The following is a 25,841-nucleotide window of genomic DNA, read 5'->3' on the forward strand; positions in this document are numbered from 1 at the left end:
CTTAGAAGATTTTTTAGACCTTTGTATTTTTTTATCATAGTGGTTTGTTCATGAAATAAGTGCTTAATATTGCAGCTGGTTAAGGTTTTCTTTTGGATGTTTAATTTTGCAATCTTTAATAACTTCTATATGTATTACGTAACTTCTATATTTATAACGTCTATCCTAATAAATCGGCAATAGTCTAAAACCCACCCTTTTTACTTCTGAGTAAATCTTATGCAGGATTTAATTGTGACCTAAGTAAAATTGCAACCTTTTACTTCTATTATATTATAATATTATATTTTATTTGATTAATGCTCAATCCTTCTCCGTGAGAGAGGAGGCCTGTGCCCAGCAGTGGGACGATAAAAAGGCTGTAACTGTAACTGTACTTCTATTCGTTTTCTCCACTGTTTTGTTCTGTAAGTTGAATAATATGCTTTAAAAGGTGAAAAGTTGATAGACTCAGGTCCCTCAGTAACACGTATACCAGACAATAATAGATCATATCGTCTTTACCTTAGTAAGCTATACACTCTACTAGGAACCCACCTACATCCTACACATAACTCAACATCCGATCATTTGCGTAATACCCTAAGCTCAAACTATCAGCGACCACCGTCCAAGCTTGACCATTAATCAGCACCACTTACCCGACTTTGCATAAAATGATTAATGCCCACATGATGCTGCCGAATGAACATCATTCTGTTTGCTTTGGCCTGATAAATTGTCTGTAGAGCCTATGTAGCGTAAAACTGTCGGGTTTGATTTTTATTGTGTTTTGTGAAAAGGGTTTGCTGAAGTACCTACGTATATAGCTTACGTATTCATGATATTGTATTTATTGTATGTACAATGTACAGTATACATACATAGCTATATATTTTTAAAATAAACAATGCATCATAAATCGCTCGTTGTTGCTTTATACAGTAATAAACAATACACCAAACGTAACGTGATATCAAAAATGATGTCGTTGTTGAAGATGAAAACCAATAACCTAAAAATGTTTTCAAAAGATCCCGTAATAATAATAAATAAGATACAGTCACAAAGGCTCGAGAACTTATAAAACAAACCTTAAAAAAGAATTATGATTAGTCTGTCGAATATAGCGCTAAATAAGACACATAAGCACATACAACATAAACACAAAAAAATCTCGAATGATAAATACAAACTCACACAAAACTCGCACGGAAACTGTAAATCTAACTAAAGCCTCATCTCCTAAATAATAGATGGCGTAAAAAACGTACAGAAATTACGGAGACACATCATTACTCATTTTCTGCTCGGATAATGTTCGAAATACAAATGTATCGGTTTTCGAAAATGAAGATTGGAGGGTTATGCATCTTTTGTTTTTTTTTTCGCATTTCCACTCATATAGGTTGTTCGTACCTTTTCCGTTTTCATGACAAATATCTTTAAAGATTTATGTGAGCTATAAATAATAGGTTTTTAAAGCATTTCGCTTTGTTTAGTTGTGAGATATTTATGAGGAGGTAACTTGCTATAAATTGCGTTCTAAATCTGTACCGTATTTTGGTAATGAAATGAATTTTATGTTTGTTTTTGATTGTACTGTACGACTGCCAGTTTAGTCTTGGTCATAAAGTCAAATTCATTTACCAACTAATAGGAGCAGAAGTATTAAAAATGTTATACTTATACGACCAAACGAACGAACTTGTTTACAAATGACCATGACAAAAGTGACTAATAGTGAACTTCTGAAGCAGAAACCAGCTAGAATAACTTGAAATACTTCCATAACTTACGCTTCCTACTTACTCGACCATCCTTCTCGCTTTCCTACACCAAAACATAGACAAAAAATCAACAACAAACAGCCACAGAAAATCTGCAATCCGCAAATGAACTAAACAGATGACATTCGTTTTTCTCGCATCCGTTGCTTCGTATTCAAATTTGACAATGACAAATCCTCGGCCATTTCCGTCTGCGGTCGGAGCGACTCGGATATTCATATCATTTATATTCATTCGAGATTAGGTCGGCCTTTGTTCGAAGTATAAGTGACAAGTCAGCAATGATAGTAGGGGTGAGATTTAAAAATGGAATGTCGTTGATTGGGTTGGCGAAATTAGATGAAATATTTTTTTGCAACTTTGAAGATTGGTTGTTGATTGATGATGAATTTTTTCAGTTCCTTCTCTGAGATTATTTAATTGAGTTTTTGTATGTTTATGATCAGAACGTCTTCTATCAAAAGCGATATAATTAAATTAGAGATGTAACGTATTTATATGGTTTTTGTAAATAGTTCCGACTTAAACTAGCTCCGGAACTCATAGGCTACTCTTACTAAAAATAATGTTGACCAATGGTTCATGGATCAAACAACTGTTGGTGAAACGTTTCAGTTTCTCTGCAGTGCTGTGGTTAAGAGTACATTTGGCGTTTAGTGATCTGACTGTTGCCTACCATAGGTATAATAAATATTTCAACTATTTCTAAGGCTTGCTGGCTTCTTTAAGGAAAACTGATTCCCATGTTTAAGAGGAAAACAGGAAAATCTTTCGAACACTTGCCTAAACATGTTAAGTGACCCGTTATAAACTCGCCCTCGCCCGTATGTAAATGTTATCGTCAATTTATAGCTATATTCGCATTCTCCTAAGTGATTTTCGAGATTTCCTTTTCGAAATATGCTCGAAAATTCTCCTTTTATTGTAGTGTGATGACCAGTTTAGAAAGAGCTCTAAGCTTAAGGACCTTGGTTGAAGTTTTTGGAGTATGGAAGGTCAGGGAAAACTGGTAAGGGTTATGAGTCGTGTTTATGTTTTCGTAAATTCCTAGCAATTTAAGGATATGGAAATTTGAAGTTAAAGAGAGTTGTATAAATGTGGATTGGGGTTATTTAGAACTGAAAGCCTTGGCTGGCTATAATTATAATGAATTCCTTGGGACAGTTTGCTAGGCTTAGGTAATTTTTATTTTCCAGGTCATTTGCAATGTCAACTTTCAGAAGGTAATTGATTTTTAAAGGAAACAAATCCATTATGTTTACCTATTTCAATAAATACGAAAGAAACTTTTCAATGCACTAAATAAACGCATTAATATGGATGTTAATGCATTCAGGGATATCTATGTTTTCCGTTAGAACTTAATACTTTAAATTGTTGAAGATGTAGGTACACTTTATGAAGGATACGGCAGTTTAAATCAAAGTAGAATATCAGTTAAACTATCTACTATAATTTTTACATACTGCTAAAATCATTATTACTTGCTTAAGTTTTTACGTGTTATTATACCAATTTTTATTCGGCATACCATGCCAGAGACGTGATTATACATCATCTTATTACAACTTTTTACATACTTATAACTTCATTTTTAATAGCAATTTACACCTTTCAATATGTACTTACTGATAACTTTTCATTAAAAACCAATAAATACAATATAACACCTCCACTTCCCACTCTAACATCCAAACACCCGTAAATAAATTTCGCCGAAACCAGTGAGAGGTCCACTGGAGCATAACTAAGAGCATTGTAAATTCTCACACAAGCGCCGTCAGTACATTGTGAGAGCGAAGACATAGTGGATACGGTTCCCGGGTCACAAGTGTTTGCAATATTGTAAAGTAGTCTATGTCTGTAAACTTGCAAAAATGTTTGGAAGAAAAAAAAAAATGTATAATCTCAATTGATGAACTCAATGACAAGATGAATAGCAGGGATTCTATATTGATGACTTGGTAACCGGGAGGTTAAAAACATGAGCTCGCAGTAACAAGCACACCCAAACAGATTTTGTTTTATTGAATAAAAGCAATAGTATAGTAAAAGGAGATCAACAAAATACTACAGCACAACATTCCAGTGTACAGATGGAGCCACCTGTCAAGACTAGAGAGGAAAAAATGTCTAATGGGATGTCTTATTCACAAAATGTAGTCAAAAATAATCTTTGTATTATTAGTGCAAATAAAGGCAATAACATATTGGCCTTAGCAGAAGAATACTTCCTTGGAAACTACCACATATGTCATTACCTAACACCAAATGTTGGAATAAAAGCCCTTTTACAGGATATACAAACAAAACTGTCAAACTTTACAATGAACGATTTTTGCATAATTATGGTTGGTGAGGAAGACTTCAGAAAGACACTTAACTATTATGATATAATAACTGAAATTAGGTATATAATACAGGACATTAAAAATACAAACATTATAATAACTTTACCAACGTTCAAATCTAATTACTATTATAATTATAATAATCTGTTTAACTCAAGACTGGAAGGATTCAATAATATGTTGTATATGGACACTATCACCCACGAGCATGCCTATCTTTTAGACTCTAATTTGAATTTAAGTTACCACCATACTATGTATACACGCTCTGGATCCTTAAATAATCATGGTATGAGGGTTATATTTAGTGACCTCGTTGATTTGTTATTGGAAATCAAACAAGAAAATACAAAGACTGCAAAAGAAAAGCTGTCAGATGAAGGAATCCCAGAATCTGAATCTCTTTTTCGCCCCTAAATATCTAAACATTCTTCACCAAAATATTGCCGGGCTGCGGACAAAATCGCATACATTAACGGTTTGTTTACAGGAATTACTAGAAAAAAAATCAGATGTGGATGTTATTTGTCTCACTGAGCACTTCATGATGTCTGGACATGAAGACTCTTGTTTGATTCCCAACTATAACTTGGTATCATATTACTCTAGAAATGACACAAAAAGAGGTGGGTCATGTATTTTTGTTAAAAAAGGGCATAAGTGCAAAGAAATATCAACACTGACAAGCTATTCAATCTGTTCAGCTTTCGAGTGTTGTGCTATTGAGTTGTCAGACTACAAAATTGTTATTGTGTGTATATATAGGGTACCCTTAGCCAGTAACATGGATATATTTTTTGATAAATTGAACAAAGTCCTAACTTTACTTAATAAACACTATCATAAACATCATATCGTTATAGCTGGAGATTTTAATATTAATATTTTAAATAAGAATAAATTAGCGACTGAATTTGAATGTTTACTACTAAATTATAATTTAAAACTGCAAATAAAAGAACCTACCAGACATGTAAGCAAAACATGTATTGACAATTTTGCCCATAATTTTGGAAAAAAATGTAAATCAGAAGTAATTGAGCTAGCACTGTCCGACCATACCGCACAATTGTTAAGATGTCAAGTAAAAAATATATGTATAATTAAGCACTGGAAAATCAGGCGACGGGATTTTTGTATGGAAAATCAGGCAAAATTCAAATACTATATAGGCCAAATGACATTTGCAGACTTGTATAATACTTGTGATCCAAACATAGCATATAATATTTTCTTTGATACATTTAAGTTATTCTATGACCTTTGTTTTCCCTACAAGACTATAACTATACACAACCACAAAAAACCGAAGTGGATTTCACGGGGTATTAAGGCTTGTAGTGCTAAGAAACGTGAATTACTGTGGAAATATAGAAAAACCCCAAGTGTAGTTAACAAATCAAAGCTGATGCAATACACCAAAAGACTAAAAAAGATTGTATCTTTAACCCAACGAGCGCAAAATAATTACAATATTATAAATTCAAGCAATAAAGCAAAAGCTATATGGCAAACTATAAATACTGCAAAGCAAAATAAACCATTAGAATCTATTTCATGTATTAAATCGAATAACAATATCTTGACAAATCCATATGACATAGCGAATGCGTTTAATAATTATTTTGTAGATAAGATAATACCCATTAATAACGTGCATAAAGATCAACACAAGCAATACCTAACATCTAGACTAAATTCAATCTTTATGAAGCCATGTCTGCCGGACGATATAAAACAAATCATAAAAGGTCTAAAAAATACTAATAGTGTAGGTTTTGACGGTATCTGTACTAAAATCATTAAATTAGTAAAAGACTGTATCTCGCAACCCCTTAGTTACATTCTAAATCTGGCTATAGAAACTGGTGTATACCCTGAAAAATTAAAAGTTGCAATTATTAAACCGATCCATAAAAAAGAGAGTAAAGAAAAGATGGATAATTTTAGACCTGTTGCCCTAATATCAATCTTCTCAAAAATCTTTGAAAAATATATATATAAGGAATTTGTTAAATATTTTGAAACCCATAATATTTTAGCTGAAGAGCAAAAAGGATTTAGACAGAACAAAGGTATCAATCTTGCTATATATGAATTTTTAGAAATTATAACGTCGAATGTCGACAAGCGAACACCAATCTGCGCCATCTTTATGGATATGACGCAAGCTTTTGATTACGTGGTACATGACATCTTATTATATAAGCTTGAGACATATGGAATAAGGGGCAACATTTTAAAATTAATTGAAACTTACCTCAAAAACCGCATTCAATATACACAAATTAACAGAGTTAATAAGGGTACTAAGATGGAGGATACATACTTATCAAAGGGACGTATAATACAATATGGTGTCCCGCAGGGAAGTGTATTGGGCCCGCTACTCTTTATAATATATATTAATGACCTTCCAAATGCGATATCAAACCCAATGACACTCTTTGCTGATGACAGCACAGTTGCAATTAAGTGTAATGACAGAACATCCTATGAGCATGACATAAGCAGTACCCTTAATGCAATCATTAAATGGTTAGACATTAATAATCTGAAGGCAAACATAGGAAAAACTAAAATAATTCATTTTAATCAGCGTATAAATGCAATTATGCCTCAGATTACTTATAAAGGTGAACCTATATCTGAAGTGCAAACAACAAAATTTCTTGGTCTTACTGTGGATAATATATTAAAATGGAAATCTCAGATTGACATACTGTGCAAAAGAATCAATAAATCAGTATATGCGCTACATGAATTAAGGAAGGTTTCAAATGTAAATACTTTGATAACTGCATATCATGGCTTAGTTGCATCAGTCCTGAGGTATGGTATAGTTTTTTGGGGAAATTCGACTGACATTGAGTTAATTTTTAAAGCACAAAAACGGTGCATAAGGGCTATGTTTGGGCTTCAAACAATTGAAACCTGTAAACCATTCTTCCAGGAGCACAAAATCCTAACTCTACCAAGCCTATATATTTATGAGGTCTCAGTATTTGTTAAGAACAATCAAAACTTATTTACATTAGCATCAGATGTCAGTCATAGGCGACAACGTGACGCTCTTCGCCTCTGTATGCGTCGAACCTATACCACATTAATGCACAAAAGTGTGTTTCACATGGCTCCTGTAATTTACAATAAATTACCTAAAGAAATAAGGGCAATGAATACTGCTTTATTTAAGAAAAATCTAAAGAGACTTTTAATTCATAAATGTTATTATACTTTGAATGACTATTTAAATGATAATTTTACCAACAGACATCAAGTAATATAACTGTAATGTATTTTAATAATTCTAGGAATGACATTGAAATTTAGTTGTTAACTAATTTGATTATTGTTATGATTATTAAATTTATTAAATAAAATTATATTATTATTAAATAAATAATTAAATCAGTATTATTATAGGAAAGACAGAGCATTAATTTAAATATTTTTATCAAATTTATATATTCCAATGTCAATCTTGATTTGATTAACCATGACTGTAGGTACCCACTCATACATTTTGCATGCCTTACGGTAGAATCACTTGAAACATGTACATATATTTCTTAACACCATTGTAACAGTGTTTTCTGCAAAAATAAATAATTTGAATTTGAATTTGAATTTGAATGAAAAAATGCTAGTTCCTAGTTAGTAGGTATAAAATTATAATATTTTTTTAATGTTAACAAACGTGAATGATTGAGTGCCAAGTGTTCGAGTCATGGATAGAGCGAAGAGCAAAAGAAAATTTAGGAAAGGCGATCCCATCACCACATGGGATACATAGCAGAAGCAGAAATTGTAAACAAATGTATGTATTAAGTTCTCAAAGTGCAAAAAGCTAACGTCACGCGGTATTCCCAGGCGGTCACCCATCCAAGTACTAACCGCGCCCGATGTTGCTTAACTTCGGTGATCGGACGAGAACCGGTGCTTTCAACATGGTATGGACGTTGGCGAGAGAGAAGCTCAAATTGTCGTATTCGATCTGTATTTCTTGGCAATTTGCCAGTGTCTGGAAATAGATATGCTCCTGCACCTGTGACGTCAAAGTATCATAATGAACAAAAGCGCAATTAAACTATCTTTGTTACTATTGACCCAATAATTTCTTCTTATACCCATTGAAAGGTCATCCATGTATAACTTCTCTGTCTCATGAGTCATACTATTATGTGATACACCCCGATTGTAATTGTGTTTGCATCATGGGTTGTGAAATGGTTAAAAAACATAATATATCAGCGGAAAAATGTATTGAACCCGAACGTTTTCTCGTGAACTAGGAAGTAATAAAATCATACACATTGAAAAAAATATATCATGAAAGATAGAATAGTTTGTTAGCAAAAAGCTAACGTCACGCGGTATTCCCAGGCGGTCACCCATCCAAGTACTAACCGCGCCCGATGTTGCTTAACTTCGGTGATCGGACGAGAACCGGTGCTTTCAACATGGTATGGACGTTGGCGATAGAGGTGCTGAAATTATTGTATTATAGTTCGGCCATTCAGAGAATGCGTTCCTGACACGTCGCGATTGAACTGACGACGTAACTTTGCAATGGCGTTGCAGTTACGATAAAAATATTTTTGCTGGTTGTTTACCGTTTTAACAATTGAGGAGCATTAAAACAACATTATTATATCAATAATCAATGAATGTTATTACGTCGTCAGTTCAATCGCGACGTGTCAGGAACGCATTCTCTGAATGGCCGAACTATAAATCGGATTATCTGGGCAATTTGCCAGTGGCTAGAAATAGACGCCCCCGCGCGCCTGGAACGTCGTACTTTCTGGATGGACAAAGGTGCAATGAAACAGTCTTAATAATTGTGGTCTAAATAGGTTCAATCTATAAATTCTTCATAGTATACCTATTAAAAGGTCATCCGTGTATAACTTCTTTGTCCCATGAGTCATATTTGATAGACACCATTGTTTTGTGGACATTGAAGTAGTTAAACAACATATTTCAGCAGAAAAATGTTTTGAAACCGAACGTTTTCTCGTGAACTAGGAAGTGATAAAATCATACACATTGAAAAAAAAAATATCATGAAAGATAAGAATAGTTTGTTGGCAAAAAGCTAACGTCACGCGGTATTCCCAGGCGGTCACCCATCCAAGTACTAACCGCGCCCGATGTTGCTTAACTTCGGTGATCGGACGAGAACCGGTGCTTTCAACATGGTATGGACGTTGGCGATAGACGACTTCAAATTATTCCACAGTACCAATTCATCTTGGCAATTGTCCAAGAAATAGTTTTATGTTTACACTGATAACTTATCATGATACATTATGAAGATACCTATGTATTTACGATATTTGTAAAAATAATGACGTGAAAAATGGTAAAGGAGTTGATTAAGAGTAATTTATTTTGTTATATGACAGGGTGAACTATTGACAATCAAATTGTCCTTGAAACTTCTTCAATAGTTTAGACCTTGTAGTCTTACTGGCTTAAGGAGGACAGATAAAGAATCGCTCCATGTAAAACTCTGGTACATACTCTTAGGCTGTGACTCCACTGAGGCGGAGACGAGCGGAGCGCTTGACTATTTCCATCGGCATTAAAGCGGAGCGGACACGAGATGTGGATTTCATGTAATGTGATTGGTCGATCCCCACACGTCTCCTCTCCGCGCCGCTCGTCTCCGCCTCTGTGGAGCTGCAGCCTTACACTGAAATCCGGCCCCAACACAGTTACGAAAAGGCAGATTATCTTTATGGAAACTATATCCAATTACAGATTCCCATACTATAAACTACAATGTGACCAAATGCCATTCAGCCATACAGTCAAATAAATTCGTATTCTCTCACCGCTCGCGGTTTCATCGATTTTAATCACGCTGAGTGAGTGCGTATTTATCACCTAAGTCCACCAATTTTCGAATAGGTAGTAGGGATGCTAGTAAACAAAAAGGTTCTAAAATGCATTTAATTTACAAGTAGATGTTCGTTTAGTGGATAATATTATTTTCCATAGGCGTGGCAGGAAGTCATGTAGGCAATTGCTTTAATTTATTTAATTATTGACTCTGAAAAGTATGGGGCCACCAGCGACCTCAGCATGGCGATTCTATCTCTATTCTACCAAGAAACGACAAAGCTCTTTCTTTCCCACTCGACATGTCTTCTACCCGAGCATGGCGCGAGCTGTAGACTCGCGTTTCTATCAAGAGAAAGACTTTCCATAGCAACGGATAAGTAGCTAGTGATGGGTCGTTCTGCGATAAATTTACGTTTAGTTAGCCAAAAAAATGTGTCAATGCACTATTTTTCACGCATGAACCTATACATAAACTCACGTAACTCAAAGCAACAACAAAACGTATACATCGAACTTATTTCTTATCTGTGGAACTAAAATGGTTCATGTTGTTTGTTTACAAAAAAACGATTGTTGTTGATTTTACTTAATTAAATAAACATATTGGTGAATACTGCGACAAGAAAAAAGTAAGTAGATTTTGAGATTAAATAAATAAAGTACTGATTATTCCAATAATTGTGTGTAATTAATCTAAACGAACATAATAATTATTATCCATCCATACGATGAAAAGAACAAAGGAAAATAACATAATAATCTCAATAAATGGTGATTGGTGGCATTGTCTGATAAAAACTTTGCCATGCACAGTTCAATGTGTTCCTCACTGTTATCTTGCTTCCCTATATTATTGCCCGAAGTGTTTTTACTTTCGCCGTTACAAAAATTGTTTATTTACAGCGTACGAAGTCCCATCCAATAAGCAGAGAAGATGGAATCGCGATTAGAGATGGGTAACTCAGGAGTGATAGATACAAATGATATGAATCATTCCATTTGAATCAATCACTCTTCATATCTTTACTTATCCGAATGTGTCAGTAGTTCAGTATATCTTTCTTTACACCTCACTCACTCGTCGGTCATCGCGTCGGGTACTAACTAATCTGTGGCGTCGGATAGCTTCGTCGCGCGCCATTGGTTGAACGTCAAGCGAGCCGTCTCGCTCGCACCCATACGATTACGAATGTCGTTACTTTGACCACAATAAGTTGACACCCAATAATAAGTTGTTAACTCTATTGCTCACGCATAAGGCTTATAATTGTTTGTCCTTAGTGAATATTTCGGTATTATAATCTTGTCAAATGTATTGAAAACTTACCGCCTACCGAACAAACATGTTTTGACTCGAAATACACATTTTGAACTAAAATTTAATTTTCACGTAAATAATTTCGTAGGTAGACAGTCCTAAGCCTGTGTAAAGTATGAAAGGAAATCAAAAGGCTATTTCTATTTTTATTTTCTATTACTTACTAAACTAATGCTTATACTCAATACTAGATTGCGATTGACTATTCATTGAAATAATTAACATAAAAGAAGTAGGTTGTACCTACAGTCATAAGAATAGTATTTTTTTTTAATTTGAAAAAAGTTGTTCAATCGCAACCGCTCAATATATCAGAAAGATGCAAACAACAACCAACCTATCACTATATCTGAATGATCTATTTGAATGAGTGAGCCGCACACTACTACTGAGCTACTGAGTTATACTGAGCTACTGATATAAAGATATGAAAGAGTGATTCATATCCCAGTGATTGAAAGATGCATATCTATCTTTTCTTTTCAATGACACATTTTGCCCATGTCTAATCGCGATCCATTGGGTAACGAAGGCCACGATAAAGAAGAATGGGTCCGTATTCAAAAGCGACTGAAAAAATATGGAAAAAGAACCGAGTTCTTGGCATACAATGCTGACACGAGAAATATTCTATTAGTAAGTGTCTTTAAATAATATTCATTTACTAGTAATAGTTCCCCAGACTTGTTGACTTCATTCTAGCAAAACTCTCATGCTTTGTTTTCAAAATATAATTATGGCAATAATAATTATAGTACCTATTTGTTACTTGTGTGATATAATATAAGCAACAACTCTTAAGATAAAAAATAAAATGAGACAATCATTTACACAGAGGTAAAGGTTTATTTACATAAAATTAAGGCTACAGATAAAGTCATTTATTCAAAATAGGCTGAAAATCAGCAGCAGAAACGGTGGAACAAACTCCCCAGCAACTCGTTGATATACAAAGATGTTCATAATAGTTGCTCTTCTGTGAGTTGCAGCTTGTAGTAAGCTACCACTAAGGTCATTAGTGTGTCTCTCTCTCTGCCTTTCTTCGGGAAGAGTTGTAGCATAGGCACCCTGCATAAAGAAATAACTGTTTGGTAGAGTTTTTACAAGAATTATTTTACAGTATAATATAATAAAAGAATAACATACTGATAGTGATACATTATCAGCATTATTATTGGTGTCATGGGCCAAGACCCTAACACATAACTAGAATCCCCTGAAAATGAATGATAATTTAATTTTGTGTTCTTGTTTCAGATTACAAAAAAAGGATGCTAAATGACAGCTGGGCCTTTAGTTTACAAATTATAAATTATTGTAATTATATTATTTAATAAAGAATGTGAATATTAAAATCATAATGGTTGTTTATTTAAAATGTCTATTATTTCTTAGCAGATAAAACTGTCCAATTCTAGAGTCATATAGCCTGCGCAGTTCGTTCTTAATGAGAGAACTATTGAAAATTGATTGTTTATGAACTCTGTCAGGATAATTGGCATTTATGTTCAGTATTTTGCACTCAGTATCTACAATCTGAAATAGAGGTTATATCTAATATTAGGTATACTAACCTTGTATTCACTGCAAAAACAAATTGTTTAAAAAATTTGCTAACAGTGGTTAGTAATGTTGTTAATGACCTAAGCAGGACCCGAGCAAAGAACCTGCAACAATTAGGCTTTGTTAAATATTTTTCTTCTGTTAATCATTTTCTTGCAATGAAGGGCAATACTTACATAATAGACAAAATAATCTTGGAAACAATAATAAATGAATTGAATAGATATTTCTTTATTTAAATCTCGATCTATAAGGACGAAAACTTTGTCATATTTTTGGTTGATAACAATTGGAAAGCACAACGAAATAAAATAGACTGTAGGTACTTACATTGACAAAAACAGGCAGACCCTGAGATATAGGAGACAGATTCCTGGCACAAATACTGCACCATCTCTGCACATTTACGTTTTCAATGTCGAGAGGCACACACGGTTAACACTCGCATAGCTCGTTCTTTGAGCTTTACACTGATTCTTCTCAGCATAAAAACTGACCACATGACGACGGTAGGACCCCGACATACTTTGTAAATGCTATTTGAGAACTTAAAATTATAATAATATTCTGGTCTACTCTTGTCTAGGTCCGATGAGATGTAGAGTATTTGACATTTCATATAGAAAGTTATATCTACTCCCAAATGTCAAAAGTAGAGAAAATATAGTCGTCATGCTCGACGCGATAGACACATGTCGATGGAGAAAAGAAACATTTCTTTTCTCGATGTCAAACATCGCCATGCTCGGATCGATAGAAATCTTTCTTCGATCTGTCATTTTGTCGATTCTCCGGTAGACAAAAGCTGTTTCTATGGCGGTCATGCTAGGCCCGCAGGTAGAGGTAAAATAAATCAGGCTATCAAAGATTTTTTTCCTTACACCAAACTTATGTTACTCACGAATACTGGGGAATTGAAACAATTTTTTTTTTTTTGGGGATTGTAACAGGAGTTGTTTAGCACTTTCGATAAAGCCATAGCTTGTGATTTGTACATTATAATGGTAGTAAAAATCTAACCGGCCGTGTTCCCAGTTTAGAACCAGAGGCAACCCTGCTACCCACGAATATGCAAATTCGATTGGTTATTTGGCCCAAAATTTTGATTCCCCGTGGCTGCAATTTGAATGATATTAGATTAAGTTTAACGCGATATGACCGTGTTAGCTTAATGTATTGGGATTCCACGCTAATGCCAATTATGACGGTGCACTTTGAGAATTTGAAACATCAATTTTGCCTTGTTCAAAAAATGTAGGGTAAAAGTTAGAGCTGTTTCTCTTAAATGTCAACTTTCTTGCGATTCAAAAAGTGATATAAAAAATTCTCAATAAATTGAAATTCGTTATCAAAGAAGTTCATAACCATTCCTCTTTTTATAGAAATCCTAAATATTATACCTCATTCAATTAACTATAGCCCCATATGGGCTAAAAGCTAACCGACTCAGTTAATCTCAGTATAGTTTAAATTAACTGTTAGAACTAATTTAACCCCAGAGTAGTCTTCCAACAACGGATATTTAACAGTCACCTACAACTAAGAAAACTCACGTACCCTTAACCTGACATCATCGCTTAAGGCTCTATTTTCCCAACAAATGGACCCAAAAAATCAATCGAAAATACATGTGTTAGTAACTAATTACACCTTTTGTCGTCACCGAAGCGTCCCGTCCGCAGATGTCACGTCTAATTAGTAGTGTTGTGTGCGCCTGACGTTAGCACGTGGCCGCGCATTCCGATTAAATTGACGTCGATGTGCGCTACCCTTAATGTATTTAATTAGTGCAATATACGCGTGTAATTAGTTGATGTGTGGTTCGGATTAGGTGTGTTGGGAGTATTTTAAAATTAAAGTAGAAACAAGGTGGTTTTTAACCCGTTGAATGTCGTAGCGCAGATATACGCGAGATATAATTGACTTTCTATTGTTTTATAATTAGCTACGTACAAACAGGCAAATTATTATCTATGTGTTCTTGCCTCCAACAACCATCTGACATTTGACAGGCATCTTCACCGCTAATGTCTAATGTTGATAAATTATATTTATTTCCTTGTCTATCCAAAAGACGGACCACCAGTCTTACCAAGATGCATAGAATACCCGAGTTTAGAGCGTCCGATAGACACTGGTCTAAAACAGTGATACTCAGCTGAACCCAATTAGACTAACTCCCGACCCCAACACAGCTACCCAAAAGTTAGGTAGACCTACCTACAATTTTAGTGAGCCTACAAATGCGTTAGATAATGACACAGTCGGCTCCACAGTCTGACGTATTAGCTAATGGGATCAAAACTAATAGTAGGTACGTCTATACAGTACCTACCGTGTGATGACAGCTGCCATCGAACGTGGTCAGTGAAATTTAATTAAACTAGGAATTAGTGCAGTTAGGCAGCTAAAGCTTTTTGGTGAAATTGTTTAGGTGATGTGTGAATATATTTTTGGGATGATTAAATGTATTAGAACTGATAAATTAAAATATGTTAATCGTTAAACTCATTGATTAAAATTTTATTTATTTTTATCGCAAAACTGACCCACTATCAGAACGAAAATCGTTCTGCAAAGTTAAATAAATTACGTTAAATATAGGTTTATTATAACCACTACAGATTTACATAGTTTAGCCAACAAAAACCATCTAAAAAAGTAAACTAGAATGAATTTGTAAAGAATTTAGATAGCATAGTGTCCCAAATCTAACACATGGCAACCTGATTTCATCACAAAAACCCGCCACAAAAATCATCCCTAACCTAATTCTTATTTATAGACAACACCGACCAGTATTCACCCAAATAGAAATAGAAATAAAAATAGAATAGACAAAACTACCCCCCAAACCGATTACGTTCGACGCAATTAATCCCCGAAAATCCTATAAAAGCAGATTACCGAAGGTCCACTTGGACAAATTGTGTATTAATATTTTATGTAGTTCGCACCGGCGAAGCTATAAACCTGTCATCGAAAGACAAACGGCTTGCACTTCTTATGGCTGATTTAGGGCGGGATTATGGGATCCCATACATATGTAGGAGTAAGGTTTGGAGGCTGAGTTTCGTTGGGTTGGTGGTAGTGATGTAGTTTTATAAACTGGGCTGGAAAAAAGCCCTATGGGAGGAAAAATGCGGCTTTTTAAATCCTACAGATAACAAAATATAATTTGCTAATGAATCTGGAATATTAAGTTTTTGTTCTGCTTACAAAAATAAGTTAGGTGAAGAAATAGAAACCCAAGTTATTAAATTAAAACGTCCAATAGTTTTGTAATAATACATGTTTGTTTATTAAAATTTTCAGTAAGAACATCTATTCAAAGTTTTGTAGGTCGTAACCGTACCAGTTATACGAATAACAAAACAAAAAGAAAACCACTATTGAGTAGGTACTTTTACGGAGGTTACTTTAAAACCACGCTGTCCAAAAATTCTTCATCCTTAGCCTCAGTCACTCAAAAGCGAACCAAAATTCCAGTCTATACACAAATTCCCTACCATGACACCGACGACAATACATTTAGGGACACGAGACTGGACATAGGACAGTACCCAGGCATTTAATTAGACCAATCGCCTCAGGCAACACGGACGCACCCTGTATACCATTGTGATTGATATATGAGGATACCGTTAGAAATTCTCACATGTAAGTCCATCTATTGGATTTGAAGTGTAATTGCTAGGACCGTAGCGATATGGACAATAGTGAAATGGTGCAATTAGTGGTAGGGTGCTTTGTAGTAAGTACATGTAGATTATAGTTCGGCCATTCAGAGAATGCGTTCCTGACACGTCGCGATTGAACTGACGACGTAATAACATTCATTGATTATTGATATAATAATGTTGTTTTAATGCTCCTCAATTGTTAAAACGGTAAACAACCAGCAAAAATATTTTTATCGTAACTGCAACGCCATTGCAAAGTTACGTCGTCAGTTCAATCGCGACGTGTCAGGAACGCATTCTCTGAATGGCCGAACTATAATGATTGAGGCAGGAGAAAATCTGAAACTAAATCCGAACTAAAGAATGATGAAACTGATTAAAAAAAAATAAGAAACTGTAGTGACTGCCATAAATGTAAATGTTTGAAATAAAGATGTCAGAATTAAAGTAAATATTAAAAAAAACTGTGGTGAATAGTGAACTTTAAATAGATAGAAGTTGAAATGGATGCTGACCTACGAGCATAAGAAAATGCTGTTGCCAACAATGTAATATCCCAAAACAAAACTACAATTCATAACAATACAAACCATACAATATAATAATATCATCATTACTAATTAACCAGGTAACAAAATTAATCTCGAACCACTTACGATAAACAGTGCAGATAACCAATCTCTGATTACAGGACAGACACTGACTACTAACAGAAATGCCTGTAGGGCACTCAAAACAGTAAATCCAAGCCTCATTACAAGCAATCGGAGGTACTATAATAACGTACTTGCAGATAATGATATAATCGCACGATTCCCTTGCAACCTCACTTGCGTTGTTAATATATGGAACTAAATTATCGACATTGGATAAGCACTGTTCACTGGCCAACACATGGAGAACAAAATGACTAGCGGAGATGTCATAACGGAAAATCTCCCTAAGAAAGTAGCGCGCTAAACACTGGAAGACGAGGAACGTTACTTTCTCTGCCTTTATACGTCTTCTTTGGACCCGCCATTTTTTGCAATAACCAAAAATCGTTGACAGATGTAACTGATCTTTATTTGACCTCTATGAAGGCACCTGACCTACCTGCAATATAGCATCTCCGCTCATATTTCCTAAGTCCGTGGGCCTGCACTAAATATCTTTGCATCGTAATAGTTGCCTGGGCTTTAAGGGTTGGCTCCTGTCGATGTAGTGTGGATACAGGTAGATTTCATATTTGCGTTATAATAATTCTTTTTCTTTTTATGACTTTAAAATTCTTTGCAGACTTATCAATTTAAATAATTGTATTTACGGAAAATCTCATATCATCTACAGCAAAAAATCTCACTCAATTTTTTTAAGACAATTTATGTGCTGCAGCGTTGAAAAACTGTTTGCCAAAATATGCCAGGTAAACACCAAAACATCGACATCTTCGAAGGCCAACCCTCATCCGATAACACGCATATCCACCTATCAGATGTCACCATCTCATATACGGAAACCACATTCTGTTCTACTCTGACTATAATATTCCAGTTCATTCCCCTTGCATCTGGTTTGAACCGGTACAAAACCAGTTTCACCTGGCCTTTTACATTTCAACTCTGTAGTGCAAAATGTTAGAATGCCAGAGTTCTGGTTAAATTGGTCTGTGGGTCCCCTAAAGCTAAATGGACAATAGTGACCGCTGAATTTCAGAAAGGCCAAAGGCCTCTAAAGGCCGTCTTTGTTTTGCACGTATAGACAGCTAAAGCGGCTTTATTATACACATGGAATGAATTACTAGGAAACGGAATGGCGAAGGAATTTAGCCTTTGTTTCTAGGATCAGATTTGATTAAAGCGGTTGAGTCACTTGGTTTGTGTTTGTTCGAAAATTGGTTCTGAGTACTCGAGATTAAATTCTAATCTAATGTTTGTTTATTGTGTAGGATTACTGGAATTTGTGTGAACTTTTGTTGTCCATTTTCTAGAAATTAAAATTAAGATTGAGCTCGTAGAAAACAATTTGTCGACCTTCCTTTCTTACTATAAATAAGTAGTAATTCATTATTTTCTTGAACAACATACATAAAGGTTTTTATGCAAATCGAATAAAAAACGATAATGAAATAAACCGACCCCAAAAATCTGAAACCAAATCTTAAAAATATTAATTCAAGAACTTTGCAAATCAGAATTTATCGCTGGCCAAAAAAAAAAACAATTAGGAGGGAAGTTACCCAACTCCGGTAGACTACAACTAGTACATTTGCATCGGATGGCAGTTAACGAACCCATTATTGAAATTTTATGTGAGTTTGATTATTATTCAGAAGACCGCTATTAGGACTGGACATGGGATTAGGGCAATGCTGTTAGAGTATGGAAATAGCTTCCTTATGTTCTAATAAATTTTTTGGTACTAGGGGCAATGTATGATGTGTAAAATTGAAACTTTAAAATTCCTCAACAGAATGAGCATTTTCATAAAAGGTGACAGTTAAATCTTGATGAACGTCTAAAGTAAAAAACAAATTTTTTACGTCTGTTTTTCATTAATTTATTGATATGCACTCTGAATTAAATCAAACCCCTCATTTTCTCTAACCCTCAGTAAATTAAAGTTATTGTGCTATAGGTATAGGACCTGAAGAAAAGTTTCCTTAAATTACAAACTTTTTTTCTTAGGCTACTAAAAAGCTCCTTCCACCCAACTATACCCCAACCTTGAGTGAACAGACATCGGTGAGTTATGTAATGGAAACCTGTTAATTGCTTTCAAAGTGCCAACGTACATAATTCATACAATCACTAACTTATGTGGCGTGCAGTACGTGTAGGCTTCCGTTCTAGTGCATATTATATGCATCGATGGCTTCATTTGCATGTTATCCGCAAGGGGTAACACACGGTGTTAGGATTTTTAGAGATAATTTTATGCAAACATGGTCTATAGCTATATTGTACACAGAAATACGTAATTTTTGAAATAAAGTTTCGTACAAAAAAGCATTCGTACAAAATGTGCAATAGAATTTGATAGTTAATATCGTCGATGCTGTTTAATAGTAAATGTGATATCAATTACGTCACCCTGCATAATCAAATGAAAACTCCGTGTAATGTAAAACAGGCTTAATGTGAAAATAGAGCTTCCCATACCCAGTTTTCAATGGACACCGCGTTATCATTTCCATAACAAAATTGAAAACCAGCCCGCAGAGCCGAAGCCTTTTAACAGAAATTAAAATTGTATTTGCATCCATAATGAGCCTTATTTGTGAAACCCAAATAATTTGTTCAATTAATGAGTTCAAATGGAGTTCAGATTTCATTTTAATTGGCGGATTACCCTGACATCTGACGCGATGTTTTTTAGCAATTCAAAACAGGGGATTTTCGCGTCATCCTTGACGGAAACGTAGAGATAAGGCGAACGTAATTGCACTCGTTTTTTAACTGTTTTATCTGATTCTTCCTTACCGTCGCAATTCAGCTTCAATCTGACCAAGCATGTTGGTTTGACCACTCAATTTTCTACTCTAAACTTAAAGAGCTTAGGTTCCAAGTTCTTTGCCAAATGAGGGTTCTCCAGCATTTTGCCACAGCGTCTGCGGGCATCTATCAGGATGGACAAGCGTTTTGTTGAATCGTGAATTGGACGTTGGTCCGAGAGTTTTAAATCTGAACGATTTACGCGAAAATAATAGCCTGAAAGCAATCCCGTTGGACGAATGAGCTTTTTTGTTGGATTCGATGTAGAATTATTTTTGATCGAATTTAGATGTTTGAGTGTTCTTTTATTGCTCTGGACTGGATTGATTGCCAATGTACTGGTACAGGCAATGATACTATATCAAGAGTCATCTTAAGCCGTGAGAATTTAAATAAGTTTAACAGTGATCTCCGATAACAGTGAAAATCCGAGTTGGTCACCAACAAACAAAATCGTCGAGTTATAGATAGGTACTAGAAACTACTCCTCAACCTCCATTAATTTTATTGATATAAATGAAACGATTCCAAATAATGCAGAAGCTGTCCATTGAAAAAAGATAATAATGTCGCAATAAATATCAAGTATAATGATTGATGTCACGCCACCATCTTCCCTCAACTCTTGCCCGTTAGCCATTGAGCATACAGGGCCACTGACAGAAGATCATTAATCTTGCCATGTATGTAAATTTTGCTCTGATAAATCGTTGGTCAAGCAAAACAGGACCTCGTCCATTATTTTGGGTCTAGGGTCGTTTGTTATTCAGTTTGTTTGTATTGCTACTTTGCTTGCTTTTTATTCATTAGATTAAGTGTGTTTTACAGGATCATTAATTTGGCAAGGAGTATCTACTGTTTTGAATTTATCAACATCAACAGCTTTACTTGGATAACAATTTTCAAAGCTCACCCTTTTTACAAGCATACAGTATGCAAGGATCGATTGCATATAGGTAGCTAGGTGTTGTGTTATTTGTAATTTAAAAGCTATATTTCACTAGCATTATCATTGTACGCATTTGACAGACAGCCTCTTCAATACTATTGTTTATTCGTTAGTTCAAAAGTCATCTTACAGGAAATATTTTAGCTCATTTTTACATGAATAGTGAATACTTTCAAGGTTTTGAACTCAAGGTGGTCCAAAAAAAACTCACTTATATTTATCTCCACCACCCAACACAGATGTCACAATCCAAAACTATATCTTCCTTTCCATACAACTACCCATACCATCATCGATACATCGACGTACCCACATTGCCCGAAGCATTTCTCCCCTCGCATTGTCGTAAGGCGCAAGGGTCACTGTACTTTGACACGGCCTGTGTCGCCTCTATATCTCTGGCCCTATAATATTGCACTTGGATAATCCAATTAGTGTCCAATAGTGCAGATATGTTTGCTTTGATGTATTCGAATTCTGATGTTCTATTGCTTCCGTTCGTCATTGTCATGGTTTGTGTCTTTGAGGTATGCTTAGTTGGTCATCTTTATCTTGACACTTTAAATCAAAAACCAATTAGATACAAACATTTTGAATTTTTGGTCATGTTAATTTAAGAGTCACTATAAAAACCAAAATCTCTACAAATTCTGCATCTTCCATGCCAATTCCTAAGTGAAAATAATGAAGACATTAAAAACTAAAAAGCAGATAAAATCTTTCTGCAAACATTCTCACGCCTCTAACATTAGCAAATAATTACAACATAACAAACATCTAAATATGACAAACGACTTTAATCCACTCATGTGTGAAGACGCGTGTACTAAACTTAAAGTTTGAACAGCAAAAAAAACATTAGCAACCATCAATTTTGAACCCTAAAGTAACTAGCTGAGAGTCTAAAATCCTTTGCAGCTGATGAAGTTCTAAATCAAAATAGTTTAAACTGTAGGGCGTGTTGTAGACAAGTCAATGTATGTTAACTTATGTCTAATGGTTTCCATAACACTCAATTGATCACGCATCGTGTCACAAATACATAAATTATTTTTAAAATCATGGGAAATTATGGCACGTGACACTTTGTAGAACTTGAATTTTTCAACGACCGTGAGAGTGTGTAATATTTAAATTATGTGTACTTAGTATTATAATTTGATTTGGAAATCAATGAGATTGTTGATGTGATTATATTGAACTTATGTTGTGTATCGATTGATTGTAATTCCCTCGGGACTGTACGAGGCTCGGTTCAGTAATTGATTCTAATGGTAGCTTTATAGATTGTATTACATTAGCGTTTCTACACACCTTTAAATATATATCTGGTAAGTTCTTTATTCTCATTTTTACACTTTCATTATCAACATCGATGCCTTTTCTTAATTCTCAAACAAAAGACTTTGCTAATGAATTGAATGATATTATACATAGTTGTTTTAAACTCACAGTTTTTCCAACTTTTCTTTGATAAAATTATCCTTAACATTATTTTAAAACAACAACACTATTATGCAACTTCCTGTTAATACAACAAACCAAAAAACTGTCCCAGTTTATCCTTCTATATATCCCTTACCCCTAATCCCAGTCTTTCACCGTCTATTTGTCTGCTAAAACAATTGAGTGGGATAAGGAAAAACACTAACATCACGTACGTAGCATTTAGCCGGACTATCTCGACACACAAGAATTAGTTCCGACATTGACCGATGGGGATACGAGATAAAGTAAAATTCTGGTAAAATTCGCAGAGTCGGTTAAGTTAGTCGTTCATGTGTTATTCTGTAAGTAGTGTAAGATTTGTTGTTGGGTTTTAAATTATGGTGATTTGGTTCGGTAGGTGGTGTGCTTGCTTCTGCACTAACTGTACTTTTATTTTTAATGTAATTTGGTTTCCTGCAAAAAAAAATTACAAGCTTATTTGGCAGCCTCAACTAAAGTTAGGATAAGGCAGAAGGACGACGACACTTATCTGGCAAGACCAAAATTAACATTTCTTAAATATTTATCAGAATTTTGTTAATGTTAAATATTTGTTGAATATTATTTCTGCCATAGTGCGATCACACTCAAAAGACTTCTCATTAGCACATCTCAATCTTCCATCAACATCATTGTTAACCTAATCAGTCTCGCAAACGTTATCTCCTGCCTAATCACCTTCTAACCCTTACGAAACATCACGGAGGACTTATCTAGAATGCAAATGATTCGTTACGTCCCGGTCTGAACCGGATCGCACCAGATCGTACCAGATCGCGCCGGATCGCATCGGATCGCAATTAGTGTAAACGGTACGCGCGGCGCCGTTCGTGTAAGCTCACTTGATCCGTGTTTCAGCTTTGCGACAGCTAAATCCGACGTGGATTTTTGATGATGTTGAGAAACTGGAAGAGGTTTGGGTAATTTGTGGAGTTTGACTACTAAAATAGCGTAAAACACATGGTTGTAATGATGAAAATGACTAAAGAAGGCAACAAACTGTGATTTTATATAAAATATTGTCTTCAGAGAGCACGCTGCTGCGAAACATCGTTTGAATCACAAGAGTTACTAAAAAGAGATAGCTTTTCTGTGATCGTTTTGAACTTTTTCTATATTGCTAAAGTAATTATTAAATTTAAATTATATTGTTATTCTAGTGCCAACTAGGTTTTTTACCTGACCTTTCATTAGTTAGTAATTTCATTAGTTCATTTTTTGGACCTATCATTAGTAGTGGCGCTTCCAGTTTTAACCTAAATCAATAGCTCGTATATTGTAATTGTAGCGTATTCGCGCGCATCTATCAAAATTAAATTTTACAGGATTTTGGGCTTTAAATCCTTGCAATAAAGGATTGAAATGTTACACTTGTTTGTTTAATACCCTGTTCTGTATATTTCCAGTTTTCCACTTTATTAGACTGGACGTTTCCACTGTTTTTACTTTATTTGTATGTCACTGTCGCTGTGTGTTTCGTTGAGGTTTATTTCATAAATTGTTCGACTGCTACATTTTGTTTACTGGGATCGTGTTTCTGTTAATTAATTAAAATACAGCAATCTCTCACGGATCTGCAAAATATATCATTGCTAGTAATGGAAGGTTTTTTTTTGTTTCAACAAGTTTATTTGTAAAGTTCATCCCAAATAAAATTGGATAAGGGCAGGAGGATAATAATGATGAGTTCTTAAATACATCCATTTTTACTATTGTTGGTTTTAGAAAATTTCTTGGAACAAAACATAGTTATGACTTCAACTCATGTCTATAGCATCAAATAAATTAAAATCCCACACGAATCAAAAATACAAAACAAGAAACAAAAAAGACTCGTCAAATTGAATAATCATTGACAAAGATAAAATTGTTGCAAAACTATCATTTTTGACGAATCGCGTACACGCGTCGTTTACGTGACGGATCGCATCAGTCCGCACGACCGAATGTGACGGATAACTTTATATTTTTCCGAATAAAAAAATGTTCAAGCGAATTTGAACTCTATTGAGGGTAAATAAGGCTGTTTAAATTTTAATCGATCATTTAGTATCGGTTGAATGAATGATTATGATGATGTGAAGGACGATCCTGCATCTTTAAATGGAAATGAAATTGATGTCGTTTGTACCCACCGCTGTGATATAGACATTTTGCTTTCAGAAAATTGACAAATAAGACGTAGAAAATTCATGTCAGTTACTCAGAGCTGTTGGAATAAGTCTACCGCTAGCAATAATTGCAGACCACAAAGCAACCACTTAAACTAATGAACCCATTTAACACAATACCTCAACAATAGCCTGCAAACATACCTCATCATCCCTTCTCAATAATTCATCCACAGAACTATCAAACAGCTTAAATATAACAACTTCAACAAATCTAAGATAAGCATCTTATATCATATTCATCAAAGGCTTTACCCGAATCTGAACAATGGTACATCTGTTTTGAACTGTCAAACATTTTAGGCAGCAATACGTATGTAAATGTGGAGTCCCTTCAAAGTTTATTGTTATGGCGAGATGCTCTTAAACGGCTCTCGATAGGCGTAAGACGTTTGAGACATACTGGTATAGAAAATGACGAATGTTGCTTAGATGTCTTATGATTCTTATGATTGTTAGAATTTTTTTATCAATCTCTCCAAAAAGTTTCATCTTCAATTATTTTAAAACCAGGTCATTGGTTTCGTTAACGTATTTAAAAAATATCATTTTATTAAGCCGTTATTTACTTAGACCTGTAGTGCTTCTGCTTTTGTTACTTTGATCGACGATTGAGTTTCAACTTTTTCAATTTTATGTGAATCAATCTCAACTACTGCAGATTTTATTTCATTTCCTTTGAATTCCGATCTGCTACAAAAAAGTTATTCTCTCAATGTTGATCGGAAAAATGTTGGATCATTTTCATTGAACCGTGTGTCTCTCACGTAGCCATCCGTGTCTAAGTGCTTCGGCTCTCGTTTTCAAAAGCTAGTGAAATTCAAAACAGGCAGTTTGTACGTCAATGAGTGCTGGAATTTATTGAAATGACTCCACGCTATATTTTGGATTTTATTGTATCGCTAAATGTTCCAACTGTATCATTATTGCGATGTTACTGGCTGGAAATGGTAAATAAAATGCTTGTATACGAAATTGTGTTGTGATGTTTTCTTCGCATTTTACACTACATTTGGCTTGGTGTTGTAGGAATCTTGAAGTTTTACCTCTTCCTTTATACTTTCAGCCTATTTAAGCGTTGATCTTCCGTGAAAATCATTGTAGTAATGTTATTATTTCTTGCAAGCAGAAATATTATCCTCATATTTACTTTATGAATTCTTCTTATTGGCCTTATTGCAACGGAGCAGTTTTTAATTTGGATATTCTTTTACGAAATGACC

At 34.6% G+C, this 25,841-nt stretch overlaps 3 non-coding genes across 3 annotated transcripts; all 3 read right to left on the bottom strand.

The window, feature by feature from the left end:
• Positions 1-7,968: 7,968 nt before the first annotated feature.
• On the bottom strand, positions 7,969-8,087 carry LOC124641069. Its single transcript, XR_006985625.1, has one exon. It is a non-coding gene; the product is annotated as a 5S ribosomal RNA (ribosomal RNA).
• Positions 8,088-8,481: 394 nt separating this feature from the next.
• Positions 8,482-8,600, bottom strand: LOC124641070. The gene has a single exon (XR_006985626.1). It is a non-coding gene; the product is annotated as a 5S ribosomal RNA (ribosomal RNA).
• Positions 8,601-9,219: 619 nt separating this feature from the next.
• LOC124641071 lies at positions 9,220-9,338 on the bottom strand. The gene has a single exon (XR_006985627.1). It is a non-coding gene; the product is annotated as a 5S ribosomal RNA (ribosomal RNA).
• Between the last annotated feature and the right edge of the window lie 16,503 nt (positions 9,339-25,841).

This window comes from Helicoverpa zea, chromosome 21, assembly GCF_022581195.2.
Source record: "Helicoverpa zea isolate HzStark_Cry1AcR chromosome 21, ilHelZeax1.1, whole genome shotgun sequence".
Taxonomy (NCBI): domain Eukaryota; kingdom Metazoa; phylum Arthropoda; class Insecta; order Lepidoptera; family Noctuidae; genus Helicoverpa; species Helicoverpa zea.